Below are 14764 nucleotides of genomic sequence, written 5' to 3'. Positions count from 1 at the left end.
CAAATCTCTTAGTTTTCCTTCTTCATAAATTGTTTCTATTTTATCTTCATTCTTGAAGAATATTTTCAGTTGGTACAGAATTCTGGGTTGGAAGTTTATTTTTTCAGCACTTAAAGATATTATTTCCCTCTCTTTGCCTCTGTGGTCTCATAAGAATTTTATAGTCATGTTAATTTTTTTTTCTTTCTGTAATAGGTAATCTTTCTCTGAATTCTTTCAAGTTTCCTTTGTATCTGTGGTTTCAGTAGTTTGACTCTAAGATGACTTGGCATAATTTTCTCTATATTTATGCTATTTGAAGTTAGCTGAGATTTAGAATCTATGAATTTTTATGTCTCACCAGATTTCGGAAGTTTTTGTCACTATAGCTTCAAAGAATTTTTTCTATTCCATTTTCTCTCCTTTTTTCTTGAGACTCCAATGATCTATTTTTCAGAACTTTGATATTTTCTCAAAGGTACTGAGGGTATGTATTCTTTTTCTCATATTTAGATTGGATAACTTCTATTGATTTATTTTTCATACTAATTATTATTTCCTCTTTCATGTACACTCTTCTATTTCAGCCCATATGGTGAATTATTTTATTTTGTATATGTTTTTCAATTCTAATTTTTGGAGGGTTATATTTGTATAATATCCATTTCTCTGCTTATGTATTTTACCTTTTTATTTATTGTGAGCTAATTTTCTTTAAACTAATTGAACAGCTTATATCCTCCATTTTAAAAGATTTTATCTGAAAATTCCAACATCAGGTTCACCTCTGCATTGTTATCTGTTGATTTTCTTCTTCTTTGATAATAGATCACATTACCTCTGTTCATATATCAAATAATTTTGGATTGTATTCTGGAATATGTTAGTGTTGTTCATATTCTGGATTCTGTTATAGACCTCAGAAATGAGTTTACTTTTTTGTTTTAGCATGCACTGAACTTAATTAAAATCAAACTCCACATTCTACCCAGTCTGTGGTGGATGGTCACTCAGATTTCAATTCAAATGGTTTTAGGTTGGCTCTGCATATGTGTGGCTGAGGAATCAATCAGTAGCTTGGGCAGAGATTGCACACATGATTTTTGGATCCCTGTTTCTTGTTCTTTCCTTTCTGGAACTTCCCCTCATTCTCTTGATGACTTCTTTGCCCCAGGATTCTTTCCTTGGTTTTTCCAGCCAGAAAAAAATTGACTTTCTTTTTTTATTTTAACTACCCAGTGTGGTTGATGATTGCTGATGCTCTAAAATCAAAGCAACAAACATACAGAACTTCGTCCCCACAGATTGTTTCCTCTAAATTTTAAATTTCCACTTAAATGTACATGATTTGGTTCTGTCTTCTTTAGTTTTTTTTGAGGGGGGTACTCTTCAGAGCTCATAGTTTTATCTTTTTTTTGCCTTTCTGAAGATTTTTTTTGGTGGGGTGGAGCAGTTTAAGTTTCACAGCACAGTTGAGGAGAAAGTATAGAAATTTTCCATATACCTCCTGCCCCCACACATATATAGCTTCCCCCATTATTAACATCTCCCACCAAGGTGGTACATTTGTTACAATTGCTGAACCTACATTGACACATCATAATCATCCAACGTCCATAGTTTACATTACAGCTCAGTCTTGATGTTGTACATTCTATAGGTTTGGACAAATATGTAAAGCCACATATGCATTATTATGCAATCATACAGATTATTTTCCTGCTCTAAAAGTCCTCTGTGCTCTGCTTATTCATCCCTACCACCTCCCACCAACACCAGCCCCTGGCAACCACTGATCTTTTCACTGTCTGCATAGTTTTACATTTTTCATAATGTCATATACATGGAATCATATAGAATGTAGCCTTTTCAGATTGGCTTCTTTCACTTAGTAGTATAAATTTAAAGTTCTCTCATGTCTTTTCATAGATTGATAGCTCATTTCTTTTATTCTTCAGTGCTGAATAATATTTCATTATCTGCATGTACCTCAGTTTATTTATGCATTACCCCAGTGAAAGATATTTTGGTGGCTTCCAGGTTTGCAATTATAAATAAAGCCGCTATAAACATGTATTGCAGCTTTATGTGGACATATGTTTTCAACTTCTTTGAGTAAATACCAAGGAGTGTTATTACTAGATCACATGATAAGAGTTTGTCTAGTTTTGTGAGAAACCACCAAACAATCTCTTTGAAAGTGGCTCTGTCATTTTTCATTCTCACCAGCAGTGAATGAGACTTGCTGTTGCAACCTTGTCAGTATGTGTTGCCAGTGTCCCAGATTTTGGCCATTCTAATGAGTGTGTAGTGATATCTCATTATTTTAATTTGCAGTTCTCTGAAGCCACATGATATGGAGCATCTTTTCATATGCTTATTTACCATCTATATATATCTTCTTTGGTGAGGTATCTGTTAGGGTCTTTGGCCCATTTTTTAAATTGTGTTGTTTGTTTACTTATTGTTGAGTTTTAAGAGTTCTTTGTATATTTGGAATGATAGCCCTTTATCATATGTGTCTTTTGAAAATGTTTTCTCCCAGTCTGTGGCTTGTCTTGTTATTCTCTTGATATTTTCTTTTGCAGAGCAGAAGTTGTTAATTTTAATAAAGTCCAGCTCATCAATTGTTTCTTTCTTGGATTATACCTTTGGTGTCTTATCTAAAATGTTATTGCCATTCTCAATGTCATCTAGGTTTTCTCTTATGTTATATTCTAGGAGTTTTATAGTTTTGCAATTTACATTAAAGTATGTGATCCATTTTGAGTTAATTTTTGTGAAAAGTGTAAGTTTCTGTCTATATTCTTTTTTTTCTTTTTTATTTCTTTTTGGCATGTGGATGTCCTAGCACTATTTGTTAAAAAGACTCTGCTCCATTATATTACTTTTGCTCCTCTGTCAAAGATCACTTGGCTATATTTATGTGGTTCTAATTCTGAACTTTCTATTCTGTTCCATTGATCTGTCTATTCTTTCACCAATTCCACACTATCTTGCTCACTGCAACTTCATAGTAATTATTGAAGTTGGGTAACATCTGTCCTCTAGATTTGTTCTTGTCCTTCAATATTGTGTTGGCTATACTGGGTGTTTTGCCTCTTCAGATAAACTTTAGAATCACTCTGAATCTAGTTTACATTCCAAAGAATCTGTTTTTTAAGTACTTACTACTCCATACTGGAAGCAGAACACTTACAGCATATTTATGAATGTTACAAGTTTGGAAGAAGTAAAAGAAAGAAAATTATACCAAACAAGTCAACAATCATAATCATTCTGATAATAATAATAATATGACTACTTATATCACACAGAACATTTTTATAAAGCCTATAAAAGCATCTACACTATTCATTTGCTCATCTTTTTCTTCATCACTATTGAGTAGAATGAATTTATGTTGTGACTGGGTTTTTTTACATACTAGGGAAGAATTTTCTTTTTTTTTCAATGAACATATCATCTGTATTTTATCCTGACCTGATATGTCTAGAAATTGTAATTCTTCCACACTGCACTACTTCAACTTTTCTGTCCAGTATTCTGACAATTTCTTAATCATACATTTACAAATAAAAATAAGTGTAATACCTCATTAATATTTGGTGACACATTTGTAAAGAGGATATAGAAATGCTGTGCTAATGTTTTAATGACATGACCTTCCTTTAATCCCTACATTATCTTTCCAATTCCTCAAATTCCTTTGTTAAAGGCATTGGCTTTGAGGTAGAATCATCTGATTTCATATTTCAACTCCCATCTTCACCATTTATGCAATATTTTGCAAGTTATTTAACTTCTAACATGCTTAACTTTCTTTATATATGAATTGTAATAGCAAAAAAGTATTTCATTAGGTTGATAAAAATTTAAATAAGAAAATGTGGTAATCTATCTGACAGAGTACAAGGTGTACAGTAAGTATTCAGTAATCAGTTATTTTCCCCAAAGAACAAATATCTTTAATGTGAAACATTCTGTTACAGTAGAGTTTATTTAAACTGAAAATCAAAATTTGTCTTAAAATAAATAATAAAAGTAAAAATGACATAGAAAAAATATTCAATGAAGTTCAATTGTTTTGTGGAATCATTTTAAACTACAGATAAGTTATAGATTGCACATACAAGTTTCTCTTTCCCTGAAAAAATATAATGCATATTTTAATGAAGTTTCATTATCTTAGTGAGAACCATGTTAATTTAACTGCATACTTAATTTCTGGAGAAAAATGATCTGAATACTAATGTTCAGATTTATCTTTTATTTAGATTTGAAAGTGAATGCTTTTAGAAGTTGAGCACAGGATTTGCATTGGCAGTTGTTTAAATCTCATAAAGGATAAAAAAGTTTTGTCATTATGTTTAATAAATTTCAGTTCTACCTAGTGAGATTTGGGAAATTTCCTCATATTTGCAAATAATGTTAACATTAAAAATTGTTTTGAGAACAAATTTATAGCCAAAATTTTATTATTGCTTTTATTCTTTGTACTTATATGTACAGTAAAATAATAATCCCCGCCACCAGATTTGCATATGACCTAATGGTCATGAACTAGGTAAATGTGCCACTCTAGCTTAGAATGCCAGTTTAGACAAGTCACCTGCATCATCAAGATTGAAGATGGTGGGGCTTCCCTGGTGGCGCAGTGGTTGAGAGTCCACCTGCCAATGCAGGGGACACAGGTTCGTGTCCCAGTCTGGGAAGATCCCACATGCTGTGGAGCAGCTGGGCCCGTGAGCCATGGCCGATGAACCTGCTCATCCGGAGCCTGTGCCCTGCAACAGGAGAAGCCACAACAGTGAGAGGAGTGCGTACCGGAAAAAAAAAAAAAAGATTGAAGATGGTGAAAACAAGATGCAAGTTTCACTTTGTTCTCATTGGTTCCAGTTTGTCCTTGTTCTCCCTCACTTCACAGGCACCTAGTTATTCTTTCAGCTGCTAGTGCAGTTGGCTTTTAGCAGCTTTAAGATTGTCACCAGATGCAACAGCATTCAATAGACTTCTCTAGCAACTGTGTAAAATCAAATCTCTATAAGTCCCTTATTCTCTATTATTCATTATAGCTCTACTACTCTGATCAAACCTAACTTAGATGTTTGGTTCCGGTTTAATCATTTTGCGTGGGTAATACTAGACTAGACTGGAATTACCCAGAGTGTGTTAGCTGGACAAGATAATACTTAAAGAAAGGGTTCTGTAACCAAATCACTTTAGGAAACATTGTATTCCTTTGACATCCTGTGATGTTATCCATTGGCAGAACACAACTAGAGGGCATGGTAGCTTGCTGATGCAGTCTTTACAGTTAAGTCTCCTGTGGCACAGAGATGTATACAGAGTGGATTTCAAGGGGTAAATGCAAGATATCCAGCACAAACAAGGAATCATTTTATAATTAGTGTACTTTATTTAACATTGAAATTGATGATCTCTCTAGCCCTAAAATTGTGTGACCATTTTATCTATCACATTATAATTATGCTGTTGGGAATGTGTCAGAACAATTTTAAAAGATCTTTTAAATATTTCAAAAATAGTGCACTGAAGAGATTTTAAACAACATGAACAGGAAAATAAGAAATGAAAATCACCATCATCCCATGACCTGTAACTAGTCATAAAATGGTAGTGTACATTTTTCCTTTCTTTGTATTGTGTTATGTATGAACTGCTTTTACAAAATACCATTTTACAGTTTTAACTTAATAGAATATTATGTATAATTTTATATTATTATTTTTGTTCTATAACATTGCCTTTAATGACTGCATTGTAATAAATTTTGATATATATTAGAATTTATTTTTAGCAATATTTATTATTACATATTCAATTTGTTTACCTTTTCTTCTTTTATAAAGAGCACCACAAAAAGTATCCTTATGAAAAGGAGCAAAACTTAAAGCTTTTTAACATCCAATCTACATGTACTAAGCAGAACAAATGTGTAATTAAGGAGAATAAGTGATATTTTTATATAACTGTTATCCCCAGGTTAGCACATGCCAGCTGAATGTACCATCATCATTTTATATTTGTTCCCATATATTTTAAAGAAAACTACTGGACCAAAATGTGTTGCATTTTAATGGCTTGGAAATGAATATTTTTTTCAGGCCCTGCCCTGTTTTCCTGAATTAGAATTTGTATGTGAACAAGATGCCCAGGGGATATCGTATGCACGGGAAAGTTTAAGAAGCAAGTTTTATAGTGTTTAGATTTCCTAACTACTTAGTACAATTTGTTTTATTCTTTTCTGTTGTTGTTGTTTTTTTTAATTGGAGTAGAGTTGCTTTACAATGTTGTGTTAGTTTCTGCTTTACAGCAAAGTGAATCAGCCACACATATACATATATCCCCTCTTCCTTGGATTTCCTTCCCTTTTAGGTCACCACAGAGCATTGAGTAGAGTTCCTTGTGCTATATAGTTTGTTCTCATTAGTTACCTGTTTTATACATAGTAGTGTATATATGTCAATCCCAATCTCCCAATCCATCTCACCCCCCGGCTTTGATATGTATTTAAAAAATTCAAATTCAGAAATACTGTTAGGGTATTTTCCCATTACAATTTCGTATTTCATTATTTTATGTTTTGCTAATCTGCTTAGAAAAAGGATTTCTTGCTCTTAATTTGCCATTATTTTGTTTTAGTGATAGTGAACATATTTATTAGACATTTGTATAGTTTTTTGAGAATTGCCCAAGTTCTTTGTTCACTTTTCTTTGAGAATGTTTTTTAATTTTTCCTAATTTTAAAAATAATTATTTATATATTAAGGATAACAATGTTTTATAATGCAGATCAAATATTTTCCTTAATATTTGCTTTCACTTATGATGGTTTGAGGTTAAAGAACAATTTTTTAATATCATTCAATTAATCAGTCTTTTCCGTTTCTCACTCCTGAGATTATATATATATATATTACTAGGTTCTGATCATAGTACCAATATGTGGTGGTGGATGTTCCTACACCCAACAATCAGTTCTCTGACACCAGCTGGGTTGTCCTATAATTCAACTCAGTTCTCATACTACCTACACAGAATTAGCATCAGATTCCACAAGTTATGGGTTCAGTACTACAAGATTGCTCCCATCACCACTTCAAATGTCAATTGAAATTCGAGGTTGTCCCCTGGGCTTCTGACTGATCCAGGATATAGATTAGAGATTCCAATAGCCTTCTCCTTGTGTTTGGCTAATTTGTGAGAGTGGCTCTCAGGACTCAGGGGGCCAGTTTACTCACTAGATCATTGATTTATTATGAAAGGAGATAACTCAGGAGCAGATAGATGGAAGATAGGTATAGGGCAAGGTATGGAAAAAGGGCTTGGAGCTTCCATGTTCTCTTGGAGCAAACCACTTTCCCCATATCTTCACATGTTCACCAACCCAGAAGCTCTCCAAACTCCATCCTTGTATGTTTTTATGGAGGCTTTGTTATATAAACATGATTGATCAAGTCATGGACCATTGGTGATTGATTCAACCTCCAGGCCCTCTCGCATTCCTGGATTGGGACTGAAATTTCTCACCCTCCAGGTTGGCTCTCTGACAGCCAGCCTTCATCCTCAGGTATGTTCCAAAAGTCACCTCCTCAGCATAACAAAAGCCAGATTTTTGCTCTCATTACTTAGAAAATCCAAAGGATTTTGGAGTTTGTGCCATAAACAGGGACAAAGATCAAATATATGTTTCTTATTATAAATCACAATATCACAAATATTTAGTCTATTTTCCTCCAGTACTTTTGTGCTTTCTTTCTTCTCCTATTTTTAAATCTATAGTTTATGTGAAATCAATTTTGATGTAAATTAAAAGCTTTAACTAATTCCTCTTAGATTAGCTAGCTGTGAACACATGATTAATTTAACAATCTATTTTTAATTTGCACCTGAATAATATCTTTATCATATGAATTAATATTGTATATACATAAATCTGTTTCTATATTTTCTGTTCAGTTCCTGCATATCAATACTATACTCTTACTTAATTTATAGTTTTATAATATATTTTTATCAGATAAACTCCCTTTAGTTACTCATTATTTTCAAAGTATATTTTTCAAGATAAAATATTGAATATATTAAAAATGTTCAGAAAAAAATCAAGTCACTTTTTGGTTTTACCTGTCTCCCTTTCCAATTGTGGATGTAATGACCAGCAGAGTGTGCTTCAACCAAAACCTAGCATCTGAGGTTGGACAGCACCTTGCCTACAAGCCCATCTCCTTACACTAAGCTTTCCCTATTGGTGTGGCTGTCAGCATGCAAAGAACTAAATATCGATGGGGCAAACCTCTAACCATGAAGATTTGGGAACTACTGCCTACAGTTGGAAACTACTGGATACATTCTATTCTCTTTCTTGCCCTTAATAAAGATGCCTGCAATTCAGTTTATACGATACTTTAGGATGACGATCCCATAGGAGAGAACAGTCAGTCACAGGGGCCTCTAACTAAATAATGCATCCCTCCCTCATCCACTATCTCACTCCCCTTGGCCTTTGCTCCTGTTTCCTGGGATCGGACTCCCCATTAAAGTAATGACACAAAAGCGACATGCCTCAGGCTCTACTTTATGAAGAACTGGGGCTAAATTAGCATTTAAAAAGATTTTTTTGTTTGTTTTAGAAATACTGTTAAATATTTTTCTAAAATTTAACTTATATAAATATGACTTATTATTATAATTCTAAGTTAATAATGAAAAATAATTGAGACAATATTGTATTTTTTCAAACACAGTTTTAGTGAGAAGAGGAAAAAGAATTCCATCTTATGAATTATAGAGCTTGGATATTACCACCTGGGTTTTAAAATTTTAATAACTACCAGGGTGAAACAAATGTAAAGTGCAAAAATGTATGAATCTACATGTGACTGAGAGGCACAGAAAAATTGAGCTATTTAACAATGAAGCGGCAGCAGGCCTACTCAAGAAACAGACCATGAAAAAATAAAACAAACCCTCTGGGTTGCTTTCTCAGTTTTTGCTTTGCTCAGTTATATTAATGAATTTGTAAGATTAATTTTCAACCAAAGTTTTCAGATCATTTAAGCAAAATATACCTCTAGAGGATGGAAGACAAAAAGGAAAATCACCACAAGCAAAGAACATAAAAATTCTTGTGATCAATGTGCATTATTTTATTGAAATATTAAAAACCACTTAAATTGTATATCAAAGAAGATAAGTAAATATATCTATTGATAACTGAAAGTTTAGCAGAATAAATGTTAAATTTAAACACTTAGAACTTCTGTATATCATTCTTAAGTGACATAAATGACATTATTAATATTATCTATTTGTAATGAAGGTAATGTCAAAAATCTCAATTTCAAAGCCTATTTTCTTTTTATAAGGCAAAGAGTTGGTGGTTAAGAAGAATTTCTTGAATCTTGTTTTCTATTTTTCTTTATAATGTAATGACTAGTATTTATAACAAAGATTATGGTTATAAACATAAGAAAACACAATCTCTGCTCATTTCCCATAAAATGAAACTTCCTTATATGTTATGGTCAGAATAATTTAAATTCATTTTTATCAGAATGTGTAGTTTCTGGAAGAAAAGGGGCAGGAGAGATCATTCATTCAAAACATTTGCTGCCAGACCACTTTTATGTCAGGCACTTGTAGAGCGACTATTGCCTTTCTTGGTTTGGGACAGCCCTGTTTCATGCCTGTTCTCTTAGCATAACTAGTAATAGTTCCTTCTTATACTCCCAAGGTGTCCTAGTTTAGATGATAAACTATATAATCAAACTAGATACTGTCCTGTGCTGGGAAAAAAACTAAATGTGTAAACAAGAAGCATATCTGGTAGTTATAGGTGCTATGCAGTATAAGGGTTAGCTACATTAGGTTGCTGAGTTTTGGCCAGCACAGATCCCAATGCAGAGAAGATGTTTTAGCTGATACCTGGAGCCAGTAGTATGAAGATCTGGAGAAAGAATTCAAGGGAGAAGGAAAAGCTAGCAGAAATATTCTAAGGTGGGAGCAAGTTATCAAAAGAACAGAAAGAAAACACGTATGGTGGCAGAGAGCAATGAAATTATGGTAGATGAGACAAAACAAGTCACAACGGGTAAGCAGGGACCAGATCTCCTGGGGCTTTGTAAGCCAAAGTAAAGAATGTTGATTATATTCTAAATGTGATAAGGATTTATTGGAGAGAATAAGTCAGGGAATGATGTAACCTAATTTATGTTTTAAAAAGGCACTCTAACTGCAAAATGGAGATTGGATTACAGGGGCAAGAGAGAGCAGTTGGAAGTAAGAGACAATAAGGATTTGGGCTAGGATGCATGTAGTGGCTTGCACAGGTTTAAATGGGTTCAGGAAGTCTTTTGTAGGAATACTTGACACAAACTTGCTGACTGATCAATGGGAAGAGTTGTGAGAGAAAGAAAAGAAATAGCTCCTAGAGTTTTGGCTTGAGAAATTCAACACATAGCAAAACCACTTACTGAAAGCTTAAGAAATCAAAAGAATATCTTGTGAAATGTGAAAATTATATTAAATTTAAATATCAGCATCCAAAAATAAAGTTTAATTAAAACACAACCACAATCATTTTGCTATATATTGTCTATAACTCTTCACCCTAAAATGGCAGAGAAGAGTAGTTGAAAAAGAGACCATATAGTCACAATATTTACGCACTGGCTCTTTACAGAAAATTTTGCTGATCCCTGGTAAATAGCACTCTTGCAATTTTGTGAAAGGGGGAGACAGCTGGTTTTGGGAAGGATTTGAGAGAATGACTTTTTTTTAATGAAAGACACTTGAACATTTTAAAATGTTAGAAAAGAGTCAGTAGAGAGGAACAGAAAGGAAACAGTTGAAAAAAATTAGATAGTGAGGAGGAGAGGGACCCAGAATAGATGAGAGAATATTTAAAGACAAAATGGTGTATCTGTCTTTTGGATCTTGGAAAGAAGGTAGTGATTGCAGTTACAGGTAAGCATGGAGATTTGGCAGCAGAAAGAAGCTTCTGGTTTGATAAATATTTGATGTTGATGTGGAAGAAGGTATGTCCACTTTAAGTTTCCCTTTTTGCCCCTTTTGCAATAAAACGAGAATCTGAAAATATACTAGTAGGGTCATAATCTCATTCAAAGAATAAAATTCTGTGATCTTAAAAAATATCTACAATGGAAAGATAGGATATTTTTCAAAGTTTCAAATTTGTTCTAGCATGAATATTTTGAAAATAGAATATTCATAAGCCTGATCTTCTGGTTGAACTTTTCCATTAGTAACACAATATTTTAGGGAACAATAAAAGGTTTGTAGTGATAAAATGCTTTCCATGTGTTCTCAGTTCACTGATTTAGTGCCTGCTATGTTTCCTTTGTAGCACTCAACACTGAAAACTTCACTTAAAATTTTTTTACAATAAATACTTTTATGTAAATATTCTCATTTCCCATTCATTTTTAACATATTTTGATGAAAAAAATACACTAAATGAATTTTTAAAAATGGCATCTCCCTGAATGCCTTCTGATAATGTAGCATAAATATATTAGAAGAAATAAAGATGAGAATTTAATTGGAGTTTTAAAAAAGAACAATTGAACCACGATGAGTTAATGTCTCTGTTACAGGAACTAGAAATAGTATTTTATTCTATTTGGAAGAGTGTGTTAGTTTGGCTTCAATGAGGAACAGAACCAAAGTAGAATTACACATGCAAATATACAGGGGGGAAAAAATCTGTGAAGAATAAAGTGGGAGGGAGCAGAAGCTGTTGGGGTGAGATTTCAGACCATGATTCAGGTGGAAGAGGAGTCAGAAGGAGAAGGATCACAAGATTACTGAACTGCAGTATAGTTTTATATTAGATTTTTAGGGCTGCCATAACAAAGTGCTACAGTTGACTGGCTTAAACAACAGAAATTTCTTTCTTCACAGTTGTGAAGGCTAGAAATACAAAATCAAGGTCTCAACAGAGTTAGTTTCTTCTAAGGCCTCTTTCCTTGACTTGTATATGGCAGCCTTCTTCCAGTGTTTTCACATGGTATTCCCTCTGGGTCTGTGTCCTAATCTCTTCTTACAGAGACTCCAGTCATTTTGTATTAGGGAAGACCCATATGACCTAATTTTACTTTAATTATCTCTTTAAAGACTCCATGTCCAAATATAGGGACATTTTGAGGTACAGTGGGTTAGGATTTCAACATATTGTGGGGAATGCAATTTAGCCCATAATGAGTGCTCAGAGAAGTTTAGCCAGACCAATGAGAAGCCAAATTTGTTGATGTTTCCTGTTTGACAGAAAAGGGCCAGCATTAATACCCCTATCCTTCTCAGTCATTGCCTGGGAGCAGTCCCTGGGAAGAGTGGCATCAGCACAAATATAGTTTTCGATCCATAAGAGCAGCAGCTGAGGTCATCAGTAAATTGTGCTCCTTACAGCAGGAGATTTGACCAATGTGCTTTCATGGCTATCAGAAAAACAAATCTAGTATTTGTAAAGTGAAGAACAATGTCTTAAGACCCTGCGTATTTGTTTTACAAAAATAAAGACATTGAATTGTCAATAATATTTTACTTTATTAAAATGGGCAAAATTCATATTAAAGTTAAAAATATCCCAGACTCTTTCTAAATATTATAAAGTCTGAACTGTAATTTATAGAGTAGTATTGGAAAGGCTTACAGTCTATACATGCCTTTGGAATAGAGCAATGATCTGCACATTGACATAAGAATCTTGTTCAACAGAAGAATGAACCAAGGAATTCTGGCAGCTACCAGAAGCTGGAGGAAGCAAGGAAAGGACTTTCCCCTACTCCTCCCAGAGGGAACAAGACCCCTACTGACATCTTGATTGTGTCCCAGTGGTACTGATTCTAGACTTCTGGCCTCTAGAATTGTGAGAGAATAAATTTCTGTTATTAAGTCACCAAGTTGTGGTAATTTGCAACAGCAGTCACAGGAAACTAATACAAAAGGTATAAAGCAAAATTTATTTTGAGCAAACATTATTTTTAGTGCTCATCCTAAATGCAAGTTTTAACAGAGGTATGGTAAACTGCTTTTCAAAATAAAAATTTTTGTCAAAATGGTATGTCACTGACAAATGACATACTATTTAGAGAGAGTAAATTCATTCAATAAATATTTGTGGCAAAAAATATTTAAGGCATATAAGATTTCTAGCATAGAGCTTTGCATATCAAAGAGTTTATGAAATACTATTAGTTATTAGTCAAGATCATGAGACAGATGAATAAAACTAGAGTCAAATTTATCATATTTCAAAGGAACCATAAATGTCATATATACATCATAAAACTCACACTGACATGGCCAGTTCCTTCTTTCTTGGTATTAAACTTGGAACCCCAAATAATAATCAGCAATTTGATTGATAAGTAAATTAGAACAAAAAGAGTTAATTAGATGAAGCAAATATTTCTCATCACATCAAATTAGCCTGAGACATCATCTACACATTAGAATGGTCTTGAGGATAGAACTTTACTTTCCTTGTTTAAGGCTTGCTCTCTCCTAAATAGCATTTAGATGTGCCCTGCAACAGTTATTTCACTTAAAAAAAAATCCTCCATAGCTCCCAATGTCTCTTTATGATTAGCACAGTTGTTGTTGAAGTAGATATGTTATTGCATTCTAGTCACAGTTAAGTCTAGTACCTTCAGGAGTGGATAACCTGGGTTCTAGTCCCACCCAGACCACTTCTTAAGCTTTTTAATATGGGAATCTTCTCTGCTTTTGTTTCCTTTTCTATAAATTGGGTATAGTAACTGGACCTATTTATTTTTGTGTAAATGTTTTGTAAAAGAATGAAAGGCATGTAAAGTGGTTATCATTGTACCTGGCATATAGTGGCTGATAAAAATGGCTACTATTGGTAAGACATAAAGTTTATTAGATTCCTGCTAGTTCTGAGTTATCCTGCTCCTTTATGCATTTCTGCTTATTGCCATGAATATTATTTATATGTTGAATTTATAGTTCAGAAGTCAGGGGCAATTATATTTACAACTTGAGGAGATATCACATTTTAGCCTCTAAAAACTAAGGCACTTTTTTCAGATCTGTCACTTAATCCCAGACAGTGGTTATTAAGATTAGTAACAATTTATTTTATTATGCATTTTATGTATCTTTTGTCTCTCCATATTAGAATGTTGGCTCCCAAGGACAGGGGTCTTTGTTTTGTTTGCTGATATTTGCAAGCATACCGTAGGCACTCAATAGATATTTATTGAATGAATGACTGAGAAATATGGCATGAAATAAGTTCCAAATGGAGTGCACATTAAAATTTCATAAGTCCTGTACCTAAAGAGTGACTTTTATTATCTAAAGAATACCAAATGATAGTTTCCTGAGTAGTACTGTTGATGCAGTCATGATGAAGACTTGTCTCATTTTCTACTATATCTAGTATTTCACATGTGGAAGAACTGGGAATTTAGAACACTTCACTTGCTTTGCTGAATTTTTGTTTGTAGGAAAAAGAATATTCACTCCTTGATCTTTTTATAATATAATCATCTTATTTGTAAAACAAACAAACAAACAAACTTTATTCAAATTTAGATAAATATTCTAGTCTGTGGAAATGCCAGGTGTTATGATTAATAGGTGAAAGTAGATGTATGAAAGTTAATTTCCTATCTGACTTTTACAATAGTTATGTTAAAGGTACATTTGAGAAAAGATCAAAATCATAGAAAGAAGGGGTCATTTCTGATTTAATAATTCAAAAGGACAAGGT

Source organism: Orcinus orca, chromosome 1, assembly GCF_937001465.1.
Source record: "Orcinus orca chromosome 1, mOrcOrc1.1, whole genome shotgun sequence".
Classification (NCBI taxonomy): domain Eukaryota; kingdom Metazoa; phylum Chordata; class Mammalia; order Artiodactyla; family Delphinidae; genus Orcinus; species Orcinus orca.
This window is presented reverse-complemented; position numbering follows the sequence as displayed.